At 40.7% G+C, this 22,215-nt stretch overlaps 2 non-coding genes across 2 annotated transcripts; both read left to right on the top strand.

The window, feature by feature from the left end:
• Positions 1-13,086: 13,086 nt before the first annotated feature.
• On the top strand, positions 13,087-13,160 carry trnat-agu (transfer RNA threonine (anticodon AGU)). The gene has a single exon. It is a non-coding gene; the product is annotated as a tRNA-Thr (tRNA).
• A 1,772-nt stretch (positions 13,161-14,932) lies between these two features.
• Positions 14,933-15,006, top strand: trnat-agu (transfer RNA threonine (anticodon AGU)). The gene has a single exon. It is a non-coding gene; the product is annotated as a tRNA-Thr (tRNA).
• Positions 15,007-22,215: the final 7,209 nt, after the last annotated feature.

Genomic DNA, 22,215 nt, shown 5'->3' with positions numbered 1-22,215 from the left:
TAACACAAAAAAGAATATCAATACATGTATAGAAACTGAATGATCACTTACATGTTACAGAGTTGCAGAACACACAGTTCAGACAGTGAGCCACACAGTTGCCGATGAAAATACATTTGTTGGGTTGATGGGGTTCCTGAGAACCTGTAACACAAAAAAGAAAGTCAATACATGTATAGAAACTGAATATAGTGAGGCCCATGGGGTAGTCTTGGAAAGGAGATGGTGGGGGCTAATGATGATTCCTTATGGATGAAATGCAGACATCCTGCATATGAGAACAGTCCAACAACATACACACAGTCCTAAATTTTCTTTAATCTAGAGTTACTATCAGGTTTGGCTGATACAGATGCAGATGACACTGCTCTATATAAGTTAACATCCTGTCTGCTTATAACTGCCCTGTGGTAACATCTATAATGAAAATAATAGATACCCTTAAATAGAGCATTGTGGAACTCCATATCGGACTTCTGTGTAATTTAGAAATACGGACTGATAGGGTTCGTTTAGATATGATTTGAACCACAATAGGGCTGTTTCTGTGATTCCAACCATGTTCTCTAATCTTTCAAAGAGAATAGTGTTATCTATAGTGTCAAAGGCTAAACTGAGGGCGAGTAGGGCTACGTAGCCTTGATCAGAGGCAAGAAAGAGATCGTTTGTAATCTTTACTTGGGCTGTCTGAATCCAGATTGGAATTTCTCATACATTTCATTTTTACTCTGGTATAAGCAGAGTTGTTGAGGCACAGCATTTTCTAATATCTTGGACAGAAATGTCAGGCTTGAGATGGGTCTGTAATTGACAGTACACCAGGACCAAGATTTAGTTTCTTAATTAAAGGTTTTATAACTGCAAATTAAAGGGATTTGGGTACATGGCCTTAGGTAAGGGATGAATTTACTATTGTTAAAAGAGGTCTGATTATAATTGGGAGTAATTCTGTCAGTATTTTAAAGGGAATTGGGTCGAGTGTACAGGCTGTATTATAAAAAATGTATAAAAAAATATTACTGGTTAAGGTAGTAGGGATCTGGGGTTGAGAATCTGCCTGGCATACCTGACTTAGGTTGTATATTTAACAGTCTAAATTTAAATTTATTTGTGGAAGTTACTGGTACTGGTAAGAATTGATACGTAGGTTTCCTTTTTTCCCCCCCAAGACTGTTAAAACCAATTTTCTGTTCTCAATATATGCTCGATACTGCAGGGTTTGTTTAAATGTGAGCAAGTGATACTAATATTACTTTTTTAATACAAGCAGAGAAAGGGAAGAACAAATGGTTTGAATATAGTAAATCATCACTTACCTGACAGATCTCAGGCAGCACAGGTGTAGCCTTTCTCGGTGGTAGAGGACAGAATGTCAAACCTGCAGTCAGCAGTGGAGCGCGAAGAGTCAGCTGAATGGCTTGCTTCCTCGATTCTGCCGTCTGTTTTCTTCCAAACGGTGTCTGGAATTTAGTGTACTAGAGGTCTTCCAGGCCACAGGTACCGCAGTATTACTCTTTGGGCCCGATATTTAATAGGGTCTTACAATAAAATCTCCAACAATGAGAACACCATCTGGAGTAGTTGCCCTCTCTGCTGGAGCATGCAGAGCCATAGACAATGTTTTTCTTTTTTCTGTCCTAGGGAGAAAAAGGAAATTGCGCAATATGCAGAGGTGGTCAGAGTTAGGGGACCGGTCAATAATAGGTGCCTTTCTCACACTTTTCTACATCTGTTGAAGGAAAAATTAAGAAAAATCTCATTAACTTGTTTACTGTAAATGCAGTGTCTTGTCTGCTAATGATACTGAACATGTATACATCACTCTGTATTTAAAAGTAAAAATTAATTAGAACATTTTTGTGTACGATGTAAGCTAATTACAAAAAATGCTAATGGGTACAATACACACAGTGCAGCATACGGAATGATGAAGCATCTGGTGCTAAGGTAGTGGTATGGGGGCCCCAAATGAAAATCTGCTTAGGGCCCCATAAAGTCTTGGGCTGGCCCTGGTCACGCTGATGCTCCCAGTGCCTCTCCATGGCCACCATATTCCTCGAAAGTAAACACAGAAGTTAGTTAGTGAGATAATGTCTTAAAAGCTGTGAGGGAGAAAGGAGGTGTAGTGCGGAGTGGAAGCAACATTTCCTTGTTTCCATACATGTCGAAGAAGCTGGTTGAGAGGAGGAAAACGTTCTGATTGGCGAAACAGCTGCTGCGTGACAAGAAAGTGAGGTTTCCTTTAGTCTTTCCTGCAGCGCTCCAGTTTGCGTGGAAAAGGAGAAACAAAGTTTGACGTCACAACAGAAGCTGTCAAGTTCTAAGTTAAGTTCTCTTCTTTTTTTTCTTCCTTTTTTCTCTTTGTTGTTAGTTTTGTGGACATGAATTTAACAAGAAGAGAATCCTCAGCTGGCTACTGGAGACATTTTTCTGTTCATGTTCTCTCCTCTGCTGTGGAGAAAAGATTTTTGTTGGCCTGTTTGGCTATGCTGGTTCTATTTAGAATTACAGGTATCCTAATAATGTTCACTGGTACAAAAGCAGTAGCCTATATTTTGAAATTAGGAAGGTCAGATGGCATGGAACGATTGCTATGCCAATCTTTTATTTCAGTTTTGTTATCTTATCATATGAATGGCAAATAGTGCTAATGTTAATGTTCCTGGAATATTAATAGTTCTTATGGAGTTCTTATTTTGGTCCATAGGAGGATGAACTTTGCTGAGAGAGTATAAGGATAGTAATGGTAGAGTTATTTATATAGAAGCCAATATAAATTGGGGGGGGGGTTGGGGGTAAATAACACTGTGTAATATCTATGCTCCTAACATGGAGGACCCATCTTTCTTTCATGGAGTTAATAAATTGGGAAATGCCCAAGGACAAATGCTTTTGGCAGGAGACTTCAATTAGGTCTTAAATGGGATATTAGATAAAAGTAAATAATCAGGTACCTCAACGCCGAAGGATAGAGCTGCCATTCACATGCTGATGGTGGACAATGACCTGATTCAATCCTAGAAACCAGAAATGCACATTTTACTACCACTGCCATAATTCCTACCCAAGACTTGACCTTGATTTTAATCTCCCAGAGTCTAACCAATAATATCACTGATAGCACTATCAACACTATTTCCCTGTCGGACCATGCACCTGTTTAGCTTTGTGTGAATATACATTCAGACAGGCTTAGAAGAGGTAGATGGAGAATGAAGATTTAGTCTAGATTTAGTCCTGACCCTGGGTGTTAGCATTAAGCTTAGTAACATCAGACCATTATCTAATCTCCTATGAGCTACATCTTAGGCAAAATGTTAATTTGGCCCCTTGCCACTTTTTAAAGCATGCAATAACCCAATGACCACTGTACAGTTTACTGAAAACCTCCCAGACCTACCGACCTTAGCTTACACTCCGTTAGATTAAACATAGCTAGATAGATTAACAAACAGTCTTTAAAATACCCTTCAATTAACCGTAGACAAGGTGGCTCCACCCGCACAGTGGTACAGTGATCAAACTCGTACCTTAAAACAAACAGCGCAGAAACTAGAGCAAAAATGGCGGACGACCCAAGTGTCCCAAGATTCCAGCTTCTTTAACCAGTAATGTTTTTATGGACTATTTTAATAATAAAATAGAAAGCATTAAACAACAAATCCAACACTCCTTATTAAATCAAACATTTGACCTTAAATCAAAATTGCCTGGTACAGCTGCTTTAGAACATAACTTGGTTGTAGAATAAAGGCTGGAAGCCTTCTACCCACTTCCACAGCCAGAACTAAAAAAAGATTTCCTCAGCAAATTGCACAACCTGTACACTTGACCCAATTCCCTCTAAAATACTATACGAAATGCTCCCAATTATAATCAGACCTCTTTTAACAATAGTAAATTCATCCCTTAGCTTAGGGCATGTACCCAAAACCCTTAAATTAGCAGTCATGAAACCTTTAATTAAGAAACCAAATCTCCTAGTCCATCCATGAATAAGAAATTCCTATCTGGATTCAGACCCCATCATAGCACAGAGACAGCCCTAGTGAAGATTACAAAGATCTCTTTCTTGCCTCTGATCAAGGCTACGTATTCTTTATTAGCCCTACTAGACCGCAGTGCAGCCTTTGATACAATAGGTCACACTATTCTACTAGAAAGATTAGAGAAAATGGTTGGAATCACAGGAACAGCCCTACCGTGGTTCAAATCATATCTAACTGAACACCATCAGTTTATAAAGATAAAAGATTTATCATCAAATTACACAAGTAAGATATGGAGTTCCACAATACTCTATTTTAGGACTGCTATTATTTACATTATACATGTTACCACTGGGCAGTTATAATTTCCATTGCCATTGCAGATGACACACAGCTCTATATATCAGCACAACATGTTGATACATTTAGATTAAAGAAAATGGAGGACTGTGTAAAGGATATAAAACTCTGGATGTCACATAACTTCTTTCTTCTTAACAGTAACAAAACAAAACTTCTCCTTTTAGGTCCAAAAGACACTAGAAATAAACTATTTTTATTTAGACTTAATGTTAGATCAGCTGATTTTTCCATTATCCCTGGTCCAGCAACTAAAAATCATTTGACCGAATAAAGATTTGAATAAAGTAAACCATCACTTACCTGACTGGTGTGACTGGGTAAGGTCTTGGTGTAGCACATTTCTCAGACTAGGAGAAGCTGCATTTAAGTAGTAAATGAAACTTCACAGAAATGAATCGGGCTGTCTTACTAATGAGCTAAAAAACACAGTCACTTGTTTGTATATCCAAGCACATTTGAGTTTGAGAACCTTGAGTTTGGAAAGCTCAGTCAACTTAGTTTGATATTGGATCATTCGATATTCACTTTCCCCCTCCTCTCACTTACAAACAATGTCCTAAAACCTCAAACATGACTTAAAAAAAACGATGGAGAACAGAGAAACTACACTCATTATATTTCCTCAACATTTCCAGTCTTTCCATTTGGACAAGGATATTTAATCAGAATAGCCAGAATTCCTGCAACAGGTGCTGTTGATGCTAAAAGACAAAATGTGGGGAAATCAAAAACTCTCAGAGATAAAGAGCTGCTGGTGTTACTTAAAGACAAACAAACCTACTGAAGAACAGAGAAGAAATTAAAATCAATGACAAACCTTAACTTCTTCAACAAACAGATTTTTTTTGCACTTTAGAGGTTCTAAACATGCATGTAGCGCATTTTCATAATGAATAAATCACTACTGTGACACTGCCTATTTTAACCATTTTAATGTAATATTGTTCCAGTTAAACATCCATAAAGCATATAAATCCAAAATCAGCTGTAGTGTAGAGAGACATCTGAAATATACTACTACCCTTAGAATAGCCAGATCACAATTTACAAAACAAGTACTTAAGAGAGCCTGCAGATTTCTTGTGGACTGCTCACTAGTGCTTGAAGGTAGGTAAAATTTTGTCTGTACTCACCCTCTTATTAACGGTACTTACTTGAAGTCCATAGAACCAACCCAAAACATAGGAGTTGGAAAGCTCTCAGAAAGTGGTTTGTATTTCAGACATCCTTCTTTCTGAAAACAGTTTATAATCCTGGGTGTTTCCTTGTGAAAGGAAAGTCTGAACCATGGAAATCCCTGGTTTGAGTTGCTGAGAGTCAATTCAGGAGTGATACATTTGTCTTCTGTGTGTAAAGTTTATCCCAGTGTCCATAAGAAGAGCAAGTTAGTTGTAAGGACTGCAAATAGAGAAACAAACAAACAGAAAACAAGACAAAAGTGAAGCTTTCTGCAAAAGCACAACAGAACAAAACCTCATGAAGCCACATCTAAACCACCTTGCTGCTTCATAGTTCCCTCCCTTTTGGCTTGTAACCTGGCCTACTTCCAATATACTGCCACATAGTGGATGGAGTAGGAATTACCATGAAAAAAGGTCACAACACTGGAGTCACACGAGTGTCAGCTATGGCTTCAAGTAGGCCTAAGTTTTAGGATTTTTTTTTTATGCCAATATAGAAAATAGACAATAGGCAAGTGGTTTAAAGATCCAACCACAACAGGCCCAATGAGACCTAAAGAACCAGCACAACAGGCCCAATGATAATGATAATTACAAATCAATACACATAACCAATCATCAAAATTATTGCATTTTCAACAACAAAAAAAAAACATTCTGTTAATAGTCATATCTCATATGAAGACTTTTGTATCCTTTGAAAAGAACTAAATCTGGCATGTGTGACTGTCTCCTATAAATACTTATAAATAAATGAACACATTGTAAGGTGAATGCTGTGCCAAGGTCCTGCACAATTGTTTCTTATTTTAGTGACAAATAAATAGCAATTTAACACATTTATAACTATTTTACAAAGTTAGTGAGATAATGTTTACATCAGTCCTGATGCTTTAAATCTCTCCCACATGGTGAGGTATACAGTTGATTTATTTAACAATGGTATCGGATCGGTACTGTGTATCGATCAATAAGTTTATGTATTGGTATCGATTATGTATGGTGTTTCTGTAAATGTAACATATAGGAAACAGCATATGACAGCATTATTGTAAGGCATTTCTGGCAACTTCACTGGTTAATAGAATATGCCTACATTGATAAATCCCCTTAAGTTGCACCCTGATTGGTGAATGTTTAGCATGTCAAATGTATGCTTGAATGTGATTGGCTAATACCAACCACAATAATTGACATATCAAGTCCTCTGGTCAGACTATTATAGAACAGGCTAAAGATGCAGCATGTAAAATTGCAGGTTGACTGGATGAATGGTTTCTAAGAGTTATGTACTATTGGCCTCGCTTTCTTGTGACAAATGTCCACCAAACTTGACATACCCCCTCAAAATAATGTGCAGAACAGATTTTGTTAAAATGGGCTTGTTCAAAGTCAAAGTGTTCAAAAGGTACAAGTTATTCCTCATAATTATTATTAATTATAAATATTGCAGGTATTTTGCTACCAGATGTGTGAGGATTGGCAAAAAAATTCTTGAAGTAGAAAGGATCAAGAAATTACCTACCCCCCCCCCCCCCCCCAAAAAAAAAAAAAAAGAATTTTGTGTGTAGGACACAGAAGCTACAGACCAGATGCTATTGAATAAAAACGCTTAATGCTTTGTTGTAACGCCACCATCAGGCCAGTGAATGTCATTTTTCTTGAAGCTGCTGTAACTTTGTTGTGTCCATATGCAATGTGTTTAATGCATATATTAAACAAATTCGTTGTTACGGATTTAGGACACTGGGGGCACTAGTGGACTGTTTGAGGTAAGAGAAAGAAGAGAGGAAAGGAGGAGAAGAATAAACAAAATAGTAAGCTCTCTGTTCCATAATCGTGTGTGGTTAATGTCTGACTCTGAACGACAAGCAACACAACAAAGTGGCGACGAGAGAAGGAGTGAAGATACAGACATGGCTCTGCTCTCCTTGCAACCTCCTGCTGTGTTCCTGGACTGCCCAGGCAACCCGACAATTCCATTTGCTACTTGGAAAATGCTATTCGATAACTATCTGCTTGCTGTCGGGGGAGGCGAGTTTCCTGCCGAGAGGAAGAGAGCCTTGCTTATTCACTGCTTGGGAACGGAGGGTAACCGAATCTACAGCACCTTACCACTCGAAAAAGATGACTATGAGGGCTCAGTAAAGGCTTTGGAGAAGCACTTCAGTCCAAAACTAAACATTGTCGCAGAAAGATACCGCTTTAGGCAAAGAGCACAAGCTGTAGGTGAGTCAATTGATCACTATGTCGCAGCATTGCGTGAACTGGTAAAAAAATGTCAGTTTGGAGCTATGGAGGATGAGATGCTTCGGGATCAAATTGTAGAGAAAACAAACAGTTCCCGCATCCGTGAAAGACTTTTAATGGAAGAAGGTTTGACACTGGATAAAACTCTGGATGTAGCCAGGCGTACTGAAGCCGCTATAGCTGTTAGCGATTTCTGTGACTGATACAAAGCCCGTTGCTGCTGTGCAAGTGCAAAAGAAGGCACGTAACCCAAAAAAAAACCTGCTCGTAAAACTGATGGTGCTACGTCATGCTACCGGTGTGGTGCTGCTGAGCACAAAGCAAATGACAAGTCGTGCCCTGCAACAAACTCTAAATGCAAGTCATGTGGAAAATTGGGACACTTCTCAAGAGTATGCAAGTCCTCTCGAAAGCCAGTTAATGAAGTGACTGTGCCTGAAATGTGTGTTTTAAGTGTTGAAAATAATTTCACTGTTGATGCAATTAAACTAATGTGCCCTGTTACCATCACTCTACCAAATACTACTGCTGCATGTAATGTAAAATTGCTAGTTGATACAGGATCTGGCGTTTCTATACTGCCTAATAGTATTTACAATGCTAATTTTAGCTCAGTTAAACTGCATAATCCAAAAGTGCAGCTTGTGACGTATTCTAAGGAAAAACTGAATGTGATAGGATGTCTTAGAGCTGACGTTACTCACAATGGTAGTACTGCCTCTACTGACTTTTACATAGTGAAGACAGGGACACCTGTACTGGGCATGGACCTGGTTACTGCTCTCCAGCTGCAGATTAAAGGAGGACAGTTACTAACACAGGCGTCGGAAATCTGTGCAACGCTCCACCAAGCCAAAGCTCCATCTACTCACTTTGAACATGATGGTGGGTCACCTGCCACGTTCGGATGTGCGAGAAACTTCGTGCACAAAGTGAAGCTCCGGCCTGATGTGAAGCCTGTACGACAGAACCTCCGACACTTAACTCTCTCAGTTCGCGATGCCGTCTCCAAGGAACTCAAGGACCTGGAAAAACACGGCATAATTGAGAAAATTGATGCGTCTGAATGGGTCTCTCCAATTGTGGTCACCAAAAAGAGAACTGGTGGCATACGCATGTGTGTTGACCTGAGGGAACTTAACAAGGCTGTGATTAGGGATAGCCATCCATTGCCACTGATTGAGGACATTCTGTCAGAACTGCGTGGCGCCGTGATGTTCTCAACTCTGGATTTGAAATCTGCTTACCATCAACTGACGCTGCATGAAGAGAGTAGGGGGCTCACTGCTTTCATTACACATGAAGGACTGTACCGGTACTGCAGAGTCCCATATGGACTGTGTTCAGCCCCAGCAGCTTTCCAAAAGATGATGATGCAGATTCTCAGTGGCATGAAGGGGGTGCAATGCTACCTTGATGACGTCATTACATATGGATCGTCAGAGGCGGAGCATGACGCCAACCTGAGTGCGGTGTTGCGCAAAATCAATGATGCTGGACTGAAGCTCAATGTTAACAAATGCCAACTCCGGCAAACCACACTAAGCTTCCTTGGTCAAAAGATTGGACCAGAGGGTCTGCTGCCAGATGACTCTCACGTTGCTGCTATTCTGAATGCACCGTCCCCTTCCGATCCTGCAACCTTGCGCTCTTTCCTTGGCCTGAGTGCATGGTACAGCAAGTTTGTGCCAAATTACGCAACTGTCGTTGAGCCCATGAGAGCTCTTCTTTGAAAAGATTGTTCATTTCACTGGAACAAGACAGCTCAAGCAGCATTTAAGCAAGTCAAGCAGTTGATTGTGCATAGCACTGCACTGGTGATGTTTGACCCCAGTAAGTCAACCATTGTTTCAACAGATGCCTCAGACTATGGGGTAGGTGCAGTCTTGACTCAGATGGACAGTAACGGGGCAGAGCAGACTGTTGCTTTTGCATCTCGCAGTCTTTCTGAGGCAGAGAGGAAATACTCTATAGTCGAGAAGGAAGCGCTAGCTTGCGTCTGGGCTGCCGAGAAATGGCGGACATGGCTGTGGGGAAGGAGATTCCTGTTACGCACTGATCACCAAGCACTTACCACGCTGCTGACTACCAAAGGCAATAACCGTGCTGGTCTCCGCATTACCCGATGGTCTGCTCGTCTCCTAGAGTTTGACTACGACGTTGAATACAGAACAGGGTCCCTGAACCATGTTGCTGACTGCCTGTCGAGACTCCCACTGCCTGAAACTGACACTGCATACGCAGAAGAGATTGAGTCAGTGGCTGCCATACTCACTGACCTGAGTGCTGTGTCTGAGGAAGACTTCCGTTCAGAATGTAATGACTGTCCAGTGCTCACTAAACTCCGTGCACAGATACAGAGAGGCTGGCCATCACGGAAGTCTACACTCGATCTTAACATACAGCCATACTTTCCAATTCGCCATGAACTTGCTGTCATGAATGAATGCATAGTCAGAGGGTCTCACAGATTACTTGTGCCAGAGTCATTGCAGAAAAGACTCATTGTGCTAGCCCATGAAACCCACCAGGGTATTGTGCGTACCAAACAACGCCTTAGAGAGTTGTACTGGTGGCCCAAAATGGACTCTCAGATAGAAATATGCATTAAGAACTGCTCAACCTGCCAACAGAATGACAAGACAACTCTCACCCATGATGCTCCACTGCAACCAGTTCCCCTACCAGCTGCTGCTTGGGAAAAGGTGTCCGTAGACATCATAGGCCCATTTGAGAAAGCTCCTCCTGATTGTAGATTTGCCATATCACTGGTAGATTACTTTAGTAAATGGCCTGAAGTAGCGTTTGCTCACCGCGTTGACACAGCTACTATTATACAGTTCCTGACTGCTCTTTTCTCTCGAGAAGGAATCCCAAAGACGCTGATAAGTGACAATGGTCCTCAATTTCTCTCTGCTGAGTTTGCTGACTTTCTCAAAGAGAGTGGAATACAACACCTGAGATCTTCAGTGTACTACCCAAGAGCTAATGGAGAAGTTGAGAGATTCAACAGAAGCGTTAAGGACTGCTTACAGACTGCATCCATTCAAGGAGAACCCTGGAAGTCATTCCTGAGAACTTACCTGAGGGACTACAGAGCAACTCCTCATTCAACCACTGGAGTATCCCCATCAGAACTGCTCCATGGCCGGCGAATGAGAACAAAGCTACAGGTGATCGATATGCCTGCCCCACTAACAGAGAAGAAAGCGATGCGAGAAAGAGTGGGGAGTAAACAACAGAAAATGAAAGCGTACACCGATCAGCAAAGACATGCCAAGTCTTCCAACTTCCGGCCTGGTGACAAAGTGAGGGTGAGGAAACCATGGAAAGTGAAGAAAGGAGAACTGAAGTTTTCTAAACCTAGAACTATCGTGACAAAGAAAGGACCGGATACATACTTGTTGGATGATGGAAGAACCTGGAACTCCTCACATCTGTCCGTACTTCCCAACTTGAGCACAGATGTGGATTCTGATAGGGCAATGGACTGTACTGATACAGGGACTGACCAAATAACTAACTCTGACTCGGTTAGCCAGTCCAGACCTGTCAGAATTAGAAATGCACCTAGCTGGACTAAAGATTTTGTTATGGAATGATCATAAAATGTGATTTACAATATTCAGGTTTTAGTTAAAGTGTTACTGTTACATTAATAATACTGTCAGGTTCTTCTGAGTTACAAGAAGTATTCTTTGTTCAAGAGGGAAGATGTTGTGTCCATATGCAATGTGTTTAATGCATATATTAAACAAATTCGTTGTTACGGATTTAGGACACTGGGGGGCACTAGCGCATTGGACTTCTAGATAAATAGCTGGAGCAATTCAAAGGTTGTGGGTTCGAGTCCCACCAGAGTCTAGAGTGTTTCCTCTTCTTTATAGCTCTGTCTACTACCTTTTTGTACTTTTATTTGCAAGATTTTCTCTAGTCTTTTTACCTAATTAATAGCAATTTCAAACTTTCAGAAATATTCTGTTTGATGTTGGGGTATTGGAACATATTTGTGCTGCAGAAGATTCTGCATGTATTTGTGAAAAGTGAGATGAAGCAGTTTGAAATGTAGCCTTTTCTGAATCAGAATGATGTTTGCTGATCCATTAAAAGATGTTTAAACGGAACCTGAAGGGTAAACAAAAGATGCTAAGTTTTGTGTGTACATTCTGCGTGACAAGGTCTAGTACTCTGTACATGTATATGATAGGTTTAAGCAATTGAGACAAGCTTTCAGAGTTGATGTTATTTGTTTCTGGAAAATGCAGAGGTTCCTAATCAGGGAAGTTGTTTTTGCTGGCTGTGTGAAGTTTGTATGGAAGAGAATGTTTTTGAGTTTGCCTCAAGCTATATTGTATTGATATAGAAAAACAGTCAGGTAGGGCGCCGTGGCTTAGTTGGTTATAGCGCCTGTCTAGTAAATAGGAGATCCTGGGTTTGAATCCCAGCGGTACCTTTTCCTTGGGTAATCTTTAATCAGTAACTGCTACAATAAGTAAATCAACACTTTTTTTTATTGGCGTCAGACTATGACTAACAGTATGCAGAGCTTTGGTGTGTGCTTAGACTTGCAAATAATCATCAGACCACTGGGATTTACATATGCATAGGAAATTCATTGTTTGCCTCAAATATTAGCAGCACTACTGTTATTTTATAGGAAGGTTGGCCAAGGAACCAACTTCTTCACCTGTGCTCTGTGGTGCAATGGATAGCGCATTGGACTTCTAGATAAATAGCTGGGGCAATTCAATGGTTGTGGGTTCGAGTCCCACCAGAGTCGAGAGTGTTTACTCTTCTTTATAGCTCTGTCTACTACCTTTTTGTACTTTTATTTGCAAGATTTTCTCCAGTCTTTTTACCTAATTAATAGCAATTTCAAACTTTCAGAAATATTCTGTTTGATGTTGGGGTATTGGAACATATTTGTGCTGCAGAAGATTCTGCATGTATTTGTGAAAAGTGAGATGAAGCAGTTTGAAATGTAGGATTTTAGCCTTTTCTGAATCAGAATAATGTTTGCTGATCCATTAAAAGATGTTTAAACGGAACCTGAAGGGTAAACAAAAGATGCTAAGTTTTGTGTGTACATTCTGTGTGACAAGGTCTAGTACTCTGTACATGTATATGATAGGTTTAAGCAATTGAGACAAGCTTTCAGAGTTGATGTTATTTGTTTCTGGAAAATGCAGAGGTTCCTAATCAGGGAAGTTGTTTTTGCTGTCTGTGTGAAATTTGTATGCAAGAGAATGTTTGTGAGTTTGCCTGAAGCTTTATTGTGTTGATATTAGAAACCAGTCAGGTAGGGCGCCGTGGCTTAGTTGGTTATAGCGCCTGTCTAGTAAACAGGAGATCCTGGGTTCGAATCCCAGCGGTGCCTTTTCCTTGGGTAATCTTTAATCAGTAACTGCTACAATGAGTGAATCAACCCTTTTTTTATTGGCGTCAGACTATGACTAACAGTATGTAGAGCTTTGGTGTGTGCTTAGACTTGCAGATAATCATCAGACCACTGGGATTTACATATGCATAGTAAATTCATTATTTGCCTCAAATATTAGCAGCACTACTGTTATTTTATAGGAAGGTTGGCCAAGGAACCAGTTTCTTCACCTGGGCTCTGTGTAGCAGTGGATAGCGCATTGGCCTTTTAGATAAATAGCTGGAGCAGTTCAATGGTTGTGGGTTCGAGTCCCAGCAGAGTCGAGAGTGTTTCCTCTTCTTTATAGCTCTGCCTACTACCTTTTTGTACTTTTATTTGCAAGATTTTCTCTAGTCTTTTTACCTAATTAATAGCAATTTCAAACTTTCAGAAATATTCTGTTTGATGTTGGGGTATTGGAACATATTTGTGCTGCAGAAGATTCTGCATGTATTTGTGAAAAGTGAGATGAAGCAGTTTGAAATGTAGGATTTTAGCCTTTTCTGAATCAGAATGATGTTTACTGATCCATTAAAAGATGTTTAAACGGAACCTGAAGGGTAAACAAAAGATGCTAAGTTTTGTGTGTACATTCTGCGTGACAAGGTCTAGTACTCTGTACATGTATATGATAGGTTTAAGCAATTGAGACAAGCTTTCAGAGTTGATGTTATTTGTTTCTGGAAAATGCAGAGGTTCCTAATCAGGGAAGTTGTTTTTGCTGTCTGTGTGAAGTTTGTATGCAAGAGAATGTTTTTGAGTTTGCCTCAAGCTATATTGTGTTGATATAGAAAACCAGTCAGGTAGGGTGCCGTGGCTTAGTTGGTTATAGCGCCTGTCTAGTAAACAGGAGATCCTGAGTTCGCATCCCAGCTGTGCCTTTTCCTTGGGTAATCTTTAATCAGTAACTGCTACAATGAGTAAATCAACCCTTTTTTTATTGGCGTCAGACTATGACTAACAGTATGCAGAGCTTTGGTGTGTGCTTAGACTTGCAGATAATCATCAGACCACTGGGATTTACATATGCATAGTAAATTTATTATTTGCCTCAAATATTAGCAGCACTACTGTTATTTTATAGGAAGGTTGGCCAAGGAACCAGTTTCTTCGCCTGGGCTCTATGGCGCAATGGATAGCGCATTGGCCTTCTAGATAAATAGCTGGAGCAATTCAAAGGTTGTGGGTTTGAGTCCCACCAGAGTCGAGAGTGTTTCCTCTTCTTTATAGCTCTGTCTACTACCTTTTTGTACTTTTATTTGCAAGATTTTCTCTAGTCTTTTTACCTAATTAATAGCAATTTCAAACTTTCAGAAATATTCTGTTTGATGTTGGGGTATTGGAACATATTTGTGCTGCAGAAGATTCTGCATGTATTTGTGAAAAGTGAGATGAAGCAGTTTGAAATGTAGGATTTTAGCCTTTTCTGAATCAGAATAATGTTTGCTGATCCATTAAAAGATGTTTAAACGGAACCTGAAGGGTAAACAAAAGATGCTAAGTTTTGTGTGTACATTCTGTGTGACAAGGTCTAGTACTCTGTACATGTATATGATAGGTTTAAGCAATTGAGACAAGCTTTCAGAGTTGATGTTATTTGTTTCTGGAAAATGCAGAGGTTCCTAATCAGGGAAGTTGTTTTTGCTGTCTGTGTGAAATTTGTATGCAAGAGAATGTTTGTGAGTTTGCCTGAAGCTTTATTGTGTTGATATTAGAAACCAGTCAGGTAGGGCGCCGTGGCTTAGTTGGTTATAGCGCCTGTCTAGTAAACAGGAGATCCTGGGTTCGAATCCCAGCGGTGCCTTTTCCTTGGGTAATCTTTAATCAGTAACTGCTACAATGAGTGAATCAACCCTTTTTTTATTGGCGTCAGACTATGACTAACAGTATGTAGAGCTTTGGTGTGTGCTTAGACTTGCAGATAATCATCAGACCACTGGGATTTACATATGCATAGTAAATTCATTATTTGCCTCAAATATTAGCAGCACTACTGTTATTTTATAGGAAGGTTGGCCAAGGAACCAGTTTCTTCACCTGGGCTCTGTGTAGCAGTGGATAGCGCATTGGACTTCTAGATGAATAGCTGGAGCAGTTCAATGGTTGTGGGATCGAGTCCCACCAGAGTCAAGAGTGTTTCCTCTTCTTTATAGCTCTGCCTACTACCTTTTTGTACTTTTTTTTGCAAGATTTTCTCTAGTCTTTTTACCTAATTAATAGCAATTTCAAACTTTCAGAAATATTCTGTTTGATGTTGGGGTATTGGAACATATTTGTGCTGCAGAAGATTCTGCATGTATTTGTGAAAAGTGAGATGAAGCAATTTGAAATGTTGGATTTTAGCCTTTTCTGAATCAGAATGATGTTTACTGATCCATTAAAAGATGTTTAAACAGAACCTGAAGGGTAAACAAAAGATGCTAAGTTTTGTGTGTACATTCTGTGTGACAAGGTCTAGTACTCTGTACATGTATATGATAGGTTTAAGCAATTGAGACAAGCTTTCAGAGTTGATGTTATTAAAGAGATATAGGGGGCACTTTTCATCAAACTAATTTTGACAGGTCGCCTCGACCAATCAGATCGTGCCACGTCATCAAACCACGCCCCCCTGTACGTCCCTCCCTCGACCAATCAAAAGCGTGCATTTTCACCGGAGGTCCCGCCTTCTGGATATCCTGCCTTCCGGAAGTCCCGCCTAATGTTTTGCCGTCCAATCGGGTAGCTGGGGCACTTTTCATCAAACGTATTTGACAGGTCCCTTCCGACAACCGTTATCAATTCTCACATACCAATGCTGTGCCCATGTGTATGTGTGTGCGTAATCATTGTATGTAATGGGAAGCCTAGCCGGGGTCAAAAGTTCCTAGTCCCCAGACCTTCAGTCAGACCCTGATTCATCAAACTTATCTGACAGGTCCCTTCCGACATCTGTTATCAATTCTCACATACCAATGCTGTGCCCATGTGTATGTGTGTGCGTAATCATTGTATGTAATGGTGAGCCTAGCCGGGGTCAAAAGTTCCTAGTCCCCAGACCTTCAGTCAGACCCTGATTCATCAAACTTATCTGACAGGTCCCTTTCGACAACTGTTACTCATTTCCACTCCCCAAAACTGTGCCACGTGAGAGAGAGATAGAGAGATAGAGAAAGAGTTGATCAGAGATCTTTAGACTTTTATTTACCATTCAATCACATATTACACGCAATGATTCGGTAACATCATTTAAAAAAGGCGCCCAATCAGGTGGCCGAGATACATACGATCGAGCAAATCAGAGTATGCAACGTCATAAGTCTCCACCTATTCATTCATTAGGCCCTGTAGGCCGAAGGATTTAAAGGGTCTGTGTTTGTGCGGCGGTTAGGGTTAGAAGATAGCCGTAATAATCATCGCTTCTGTCACAGATGCACCCAAAAAAATACGACCGACCCTAGCAAGAACACAAATGCGCTTGAAAGACACAGACACGATTCATGCGTGGCATTTGTCTAAAGGCGGTTATTTCGGGTTCTATTTTGATCAAGAAAATGACAGAGTTGTGTTGTACAGCGGGGCGACGTCAAGAGTGGAAGACACAGCTACCCATTTCACCTTGCATCGCTATGACTGGGGTAATTTCAAGAAGCGCACTGCTGAATTGAACAATTTTATGAAAAACAGACCTAAGGGTACTAGTCCTGTATTTACAATACTCATAACACCCTGGAAACCATCAGGCCAAGCATCGTCATACACTTTTGGCTTACAAGCCTTCGGCGATGAGGACGGATCCAACGCCATATGTCTGTCTACCTTGCACAACCGCAAGCGCTCAGCGAGCGGCGTTTTGCTTGAAAAAAAAGATTACCACGTGACGGTACAGTGGGATGACTGGAAAGAGATATATGAAGATTTTGTCGGAAACGTCGAACGATTGTTTGATGAGCTGGAACGAATCAAAGGTATGGAGAGATTAAAAATGAGACTGAATGATCATTTTGATTCCGACATCAGCTATCCGTTTGTAAAGGTTCACGATCTGGAAATCAATCGTGTGTTTGTGAAAGAGGTTGGGGGCGGAAAGTCAGATCCTTATACCGGTCATCAAGGAGTCACAAAGATTTTATTTTTTCCTACACGCAGTGACGACGGGGTCTCATCGGCAATGGCTCAAGAACTCTTAAACTTGTATTCCTACGTTCCTAACACGGAAAACATTTCCTCTGATTTACCTCAGACTGAAGCGATGGTGGAAATCGACGGTTGTGTAAGTTCGGCTGTGCTTTCCATCATCCGTGCTGTGACGGGTGATCTGATGGACAAAATCATTGAAAGTGATATGCGTGAAAACTGCAATGGATGCGCCATCGACCACCCCAGCCAATTACAGCACACCTGCTTGTTTGAGCCTGAAGATCTGTACCTACACTTTAACGCTAAAAGGCTGTTGACAAAACTTTTTAGGCCTTGGTTAAAATACACCTTAGCCAGGGCTCTAAAGTTGTGCAGAATCTCGAACGTGCCGACTTTGGAAAAACTCCAAACCGTTGCTGAAACGGTCGTGTGCGAATTACGAGATGAACGTGACTTCAAGACATCTCTGCAAGAGATCAAGGACAAAACTGCAACTGTTTACAACGATGGAGTGAAAGAAGATATTATCGACTATTGGAACTTTCATTGCTCTCTGGACCCCCTTGAACCGTCTCTGACATGGGTATCGTCTCTTCCGCCAAATCCTTCTCCAAGAAATGCCCGAAGACCCGGGGTAAATCTCTGCTCCGCAAAATGATTGAACTGAGAGTCCATGATGAAACGTGTCTGAGACAAATTTCCGCAGATGACGCTTTATCAAAATTAGACAGAAAAATGGAAGTTGTGCGATCTTCATCCTCGAATTGGAACATTTTAATTTCTGTTGCGGCAAATAGTTCATACCCCTTACACGAATATATGCATCACGTTTTGTCTCATATGTTTGAAATATCGACCGAATATAACTCCGGTCACTTACTATGTATCTTTACCTATGTAACCGACGTGTGTGTTTTGAAAATGATAAACAAGGAAAATGTGGATGTTGAAAAAACAATTGACTCTTTGTTGTCTTTTTTAACGGAACATAATGTAAATATCTTTCATATTGCGAGACTTTTGTAAGAATAAATGTTGATTACACAATCGTTTTTTGACCATTATTGCAGAGACACGGCGATATGTCCGAGAGGTTGTTGAAGAATATATATTATAATCCCTCAAATCCAGGGTCTTATGGAGGGGTTGAGAGTTTAAAAAGAGCCGTCGTTGAGAAACTAGGTAAAAGGGCAAACGACAACGATGTTAAAAAATGGTTAGCGGCTCAGGATGCGTATACTCTTCACAAACCAATTTGTGTGAAATTTAGTGGGTATGACGAATGTGTCGGATAGTAACGACGGTATGAAATTTATGTTGACGTGTATCGATATTTTATCTAAATATGCTTGGGTACGCGTATTACGAAACAAGACCGGAGCTGAGGTGAGCAAAGCTTTTGATTCCATTCTAAAGGAAGGGCGAGTTCCAAGAAAACTACAAACCGATCAAGGAAAGGAATTTTTTAACAAAAACTTTCGAGGCTTAATGAAAAAGCACAACATTACTCACTTTGCTACGGGTACAGGACTGAAAGCTTCCGTCTGCGGTAGCGGTTTAACAAGACGCTCAGGAATAAAATGTGGAAATATTTTACGGCCTTTAATACGAGAAAATACTCTGATGTTGTTCAGGATTTGGTTGACGCCTACAACCACAACTACCACAGCAGTATAAAAATGAAACCCGCAGAGGTCAATGAAACAAACTCTTTCAAAGTATTTAAAACCTTGTACGGGTTGTTTCCTTCAAGAACAAAGAAACTACTGTTTAAGTTTAAGGTTGGTGACGTTGTTAGGATTTCACGCTTAAAAAGTCAGTTTGAAAAAGGTTACGAGCAAAACTACACGGATGAATATTTCACAATTTCCGAACAGATACCGAGAGAGCCTCCGGTATACAAACTGCAAGACGCCGATGGTGAGAAGATAGAGGGTACGTTTTATGAACAAGAACTGCAAAAGATTATAGTAGGAAAAGATAAATCATTTAAAATAGAAAAAATATTGGATGAAAAGGTACAAAATGGTAAAAAGAGGTGTTTAGTGAAATGGGTAGGGTGGCCCGATAAATTTAACTCTTGGATTCCGTCCAAGGACATTGTCAAAGTTTAAATCGTTGAGACGATATCCGAATGAAAATCATAATCGGTGCACCATGGAAGAGAGTGGGTTCTTTGTGACTCTACCGAGCAACTCATCCCTCGACGTTTATCCTAACAATAAGATTTCGAATTACACTACTAAATTTGCTAAACCCATCGAGTTGGTTGGCGATTGGGAGGTGGCACTTACAGAAGTGCAATATCCCCATACATGGTACTCTTTGAGAAATTGGGAAAGTCTATTTTTTGTACGTTATGACAACGGCGTTACCATAGATTATCATACCTGTCAAATGAGCCAGGGGTATTACCGTGACCTGGAAGAATTGGTTAACGAAATGAACAGGGTTTTAAAACTTTTAGGCCTTGAGGTAAGAATTAAATACAACCCCCAGACCAACAAAATCCGTTTGGACACAAAGAAGCCCTATTCCCTAAGTACATACGGAAAACTGGCGCATGTGCTGGGTCTGGAAGAAAAAAAAGAACTCACGCGTGAAAACCCAGAGGCTCCCTATCCTTCCGACATTTACGGGGGATTTTACACAATGTTTGTGTATACAGATATTATTCATTATCAAAGAGTAGGGGATAGTTTTGTACCTTTGTTGAGGTGCGTACATATAAGCGGTAAAAACAACGAAATTGTCACATTAACCTACAACAAGCCACACTACGTACGTGTGAGTAAGAATCTGATAAGCGATATAATCATCGAAGTCAAAACTGACCAAGATCTGCATGTTCCTTTTCTCTACGGGAAATTTGTGGCTAAACTTCACTTTAGACCCGCAAAACATTCTTTTCGTGATTAAATGATGATTCGCCCAAGGTATGCGGACCCTTAGGTCTACGTGGACTACTATCAGCAGCAAGCCGGGCATGGTCTCCCTGGCTATCACGGAAGTCCGACCATGTATGGGTCGGGGTTAGGTGGAATCTTTAAAGCGCTTTTTAGGATGGCCGTTCCTATTATAAAAAGGGGATTCACTATCGCAAAACCTCATTTAAAATCCGCAGCAAAAGGTATCGTAAGCGATGTGGTGAGTAACATCGTCACAAACAGAACTGAAAAACAGGAGGGATCAGGACTCGCTACGATAACCTACAAAAACGCTAGGTGGCCTCCTGGAAGGAGGTACGTCATTCCGAATAAAAAACGCAAGATCACGCAAGGTAAAGTCAGAGTAAAAAAGACCAAACGAAGAGGAAACAAGCGTTCTACCTCATCATCATCATCATCATCATCATCTGTCAAACAGAGAAAGGTGAACATTTTTTAAAGCCATGGCTTTCCTGCACAGTCTATCGTCAGAATGCACCAAGTCGGAATTAGATATTTTTACGCTACCGTACGCCCAAACGAGCATTGAAAAGTATGTTTACATCGAAATACCGCCGCTTTCAGCCGTAACGGATAATGGACCCCTGGAGTTTTTCGTGGCGGGCAATGGTGAAGACTATCTAGACTTGAACAACACTTTTTTACATCTCCGGTGTAAAATCACAAACACAGACGGCACCAACATAGCTAACGATGCTAAGGTCGGAGTTGTGAACTATCCCATTGCGTCTCTCTTTTCTCAAGTAGACGTTATGCTGGGAGATCGTCTCATAAGTCAGTCGAGTAATACAGAGCCCCTACAGAGCAATTATGGAATTGATTTTAAATTTTAGCAAATCTGCTTTGGAAACGCAATATTCCGCGGGGCTATTTTACAAAGACACCGCCGGACATATGGATGTGACGGACCCACAAGGCCGTAACAACGGATTCAGAAACAGAGACCTTTTTAGTTCCGAAAGCAAAACCTTTGACTTGATCGGTCATATTCACTCCGATATATTTTTTCAGGATAAACTGTTACTGAACGGTGTTGATTTAAAAATTAAAATGGTTCGAAGTAAAGATGAATTTTGTCTCATGAAAGAAGGAGTCAGGAATTACAATCTTAAATTACTTTCGGCATCTCTGTTTGTGAAAAAAGTAACAGTGTCTCCGGCTGTAAAGTTGGGACACGCTCAGGCGTTGCTCAACTCCACAGCCAAATACCCGATCGAAAGAGTAAGCATGAAGACCTTCAGTCTACCGGCAGGGAGTCGTATATGCACCCAAGAGAATCTATTCCTGGGACCTCTCCCTAAAACCGTCATTTTCGGAATGGTTGACAATGACGCTTTCAGCGGAGTGACAGATAAGAACCCCTTCCATTTTAAACATTACGATACAGAGTTTGTCGCTCTTTACGTTGACGGAACACAGTATCCGGCAAAACCATTTTAGCCTAATTTTGAATCAGGAAATGTTGTTCGTGAATTTCATTCGTTAATTTTAGCGTCCGGAAAACATCTTAAGGATCAAGGATTGTCGATAAACAGACAAGATTATGCGCAAGGCTACACCCTGATCGCGTTCAATCTGAGCCCCGATGATGACTGCGGACAACATCTATCGTTAATAAAGTCTGGAAATATGAGACTGGAGCTAAGATTTCGAAACCCTCTTCCGAAAACCGTAAACCTAATCGTTTACGCCAGTTTTGATTCGATTCTGGAAATCAATAATCGGCGAAACATTCTCATCGATTATCAGTAAACATGGATACCGGAGAACTTTTGGATGTGATGAGAAGTTGCCCCGCTGTAAAAAATATATTCAGAGGCGTCTTTGCCTGCGATGAATTACCCGAGAACGCCGTGACACATTTTCCTGCGCTTTTCATCGTAAACACTCACCCGAGTTACATGCCAGGGGAACACTGGCTGGCTTTAAGCCTAAATGACGAAACC

This window comes from Salminus brasiliensis, chromosome 4 (genome assembly GCF_030463535.1).
Source record: "Salminus brasiliensis chromosome 4, fSalBra1.hap2, whole genome shotgun sequence".
Classification (NCBI taxonomy): domain Eukaryota; kingdom Metazoa; phylum Chordata; class Actinopteri; order Characiformes; family Bryconidae; genus Salminus; species Salminus brasiliensis.
The sequence above is the reverse complement of the archived record's forward strand: the minus strand, read 5'-3'. Positions and strand labels throughout refer to the sequence as shown.